The sequence below is a fragment of the Neofelis nebulosa genome, chromosome 10, assembly GCF_028018385.1.
Source record: "Neofelis nebulosa isolate mNeoNeb1 chromosome 10, mNeoNeb1.pri, whole genome shotgun sequence".
Lineage (NCBI taxonomy): Eukaryota > Metazoa > Chordata > Mammalia > Carnivora > Felidae > Neofelis > Neofelis nebulosa.
Genome location: NC_080791.1, coordinates 1,942,622 through 1,944,826, shown reverse-complemented (window position 1 = coordinate 1,944,826; position 2,205 = coordinate 1,942,622). Strand labels below are relative to the sequence as shown.

The 2,205-nt window shown below is 49.4% G+C and overlaps 1 long non-coding RNA gene across 1 annotated transcript; it reads right to left on the bottom strand.

Annotated features, from left to right (window-relative positions):
- Positions 1-619: 619 nt before the first annotated feature.
- LOC131486722 (uncharacterized) lies at positions 620-1,892 on the bottom strand. Its single transcript, XR_009249399.1, has 2 exons — positions 1,601-1,892; positions 620-846 (listed from the first exon to the last, which is right to left on the bottom strand). It is a non-coding gene; the product is annotated as an uncharacterized LOC131486722 (long non-coding RNA).
- Between the last annotated feature and the right edge of the window lie 313 nt (positions 1,893-2,205).

Genomic DNA, 2,205 nt, shown 5'->3' with positions numbered 1-2,205 from the left:
CCTGACTCCTGGTGGCAGCCGTATGTGTGAGGAAACTCCATTGGCACTCTTCTCCAGCCAGTGTTCTGGAGCCCCAGCCCCCTATGGGCTTGTAGCCCCAGCCCTGACCCTGGCCGGGCGGTCACCTCTCTGTGGACTGCTCCATGTGGCCCTCCCACCCTTGACTCCCCCCGGGTACCCATCACCAGCATCATGCAGCCACACCTCGGAGGGTTGTCTCCCACTTCACCGGTCCTGGAGCAGCCCAGGGAACTTCTTTTCCATTTGGTGGACTGATGTGCCTCCAACAAGGTCTAAACACCAACTTTACGCCGGGTCCTCCTCTCTAAGTGTGTTCCTTCTTTAGGTATCGTCTCTCGGCCTCTGGGAATTCTTTAGAGTCTCTCCCCTGTTAATAAGGTTTGATATTGAACTTCCCCTGTGTGTTTCTGTCTCCAAACGGGAACCTGACTGATACGGGATTGGGAGAGGCCGCAGCCCCTCAAAGATGGGATCCGGAGATCGGTTTGGTCCTGCCCGTGGGCCGCAGTGCCCTGCTAAGCCCCCTGATAGTGGGGACAGGGATACCGGTAACCCGTGGCAGACGGCGGCATTAGAATTAAGCAAACTGTAACCTGTGTTTGATTCTGAGGAGGTGCCAGTTGAAGTAAGCACTTGACTTTATAGCTCAAATGACAACTATGAGCCCCATGATCTGGGAATGATTTCTTTCAGGGCACTTGAGCATTTCCGAAAAGAAAATGACACAGTCACTTCCTTTAGCTTTCAGCTTCAGTGGCTGTCCTAGAGCTTCCACGATGGCCTCGGAAAGATCTCCGTTTTCTTATGGCAGCAGGGCTAAGATTGCTGGAAATAAAAATGGAACATTTAATTGTGTGGGTTGCTGAATTACAGTGATTCTTAAGTTCACAGTGTCATCAAGTGTCTCGTGTGCATTTTAGGACATTGGCTAGAAAAGAACGGAATCATGAAACTTTGAATGGGAACAACTGGTTGGACCCAAATAAAGCTGCCAAGTGAATTGCTGTGTTATTCGGAGCCTCCCTGAGCCAGAAGAATTAGCTTTCCCTCTACTGCCTGAGGAGGATATCCTGCCTTTGCTTGGAAGCCTTGTGACCACTCACCTGGGGCAAGCCTTGGGGAGTAGATTCTCCTCTCCCTCAACACACCAAGATGCTCTGCTGCTGCTAGGCCCAGGATCAAATCTCACCATGTTCTTTTTTTTTTTTAATGTTTGTTTATTTTTGAGAGAGAGACAGAGTGCGAGTGGGGGAGGGGCAGAGAGAAGGAGACACAGAATGGGAAGCAGGCTCTAGTCTCCAAAGCCTGACACGGGGCTCAAACCCCCAAACTGTGAGATCATGACGTCAGCCAGAAGTCAGACATTCAACTGACTGAGCCACCCAGACGCCCCCAAATCTCACCATGTTCTAAGGGACCAGAACATACTATAACCCAGGAGAAGGTAGCTTGGATACTCAAAGAATAGCAAGAATTTTACACATGGACAGAAAGCCTGGAAAAGACAGGCAGGAGGGAATTCTAAGGGTGTTAGACCAGGTGCAGCCTTCAGCTACAAAGATAAAACAGAAATAGTTACCGTAAAGGGTGGCATAAAGGGTCCCAGTCACCAAAATGCTTTAACCACAAGGATATCCCCCAGGAGGCTGATTGATCGTAGTGTCTGTAGGAATTACATAGATTTGTAACCCACCAGTAACTTGCTTGACTGAGTTAATAAACTCTAGATATGGAGCCACAACCCTGGCTTGAATCACCACAGTGAAGAATCGTGGCCTCTCAGTGAGTTTCCAGACCTCAGTCGGTTCACAGACCCAGAGCTCTTCGACTGAAGGAGAAGCCAAGTAACCTGAGGAAGGGCCCTGTGCTGTTGTTGCAAACACCCAGTGTAACAAGAGTCTCGTAGTCCTTTATGAGAGCTCACTGGGGCATAATGCGATGATCCTTATGGGATTATTAGGTCATAGTTCCGAGCTGATGCCACTATGACTCAACAGTCAAAGTGGGGCTTACAGCAGTGAAATAATAGAGACTTAGTTCCAATCCGACTCATAGGGGGTTTCATTTGCCCCCAAAGTAACTCTCTGACCATGGGGTGTTGTCATGATGGCCGGAATGTCCAAGTGAAAGTCCATGGAATGTCCTCTCCTGATCAGGATTGTGAACTAGAAGCGATACCTCCTC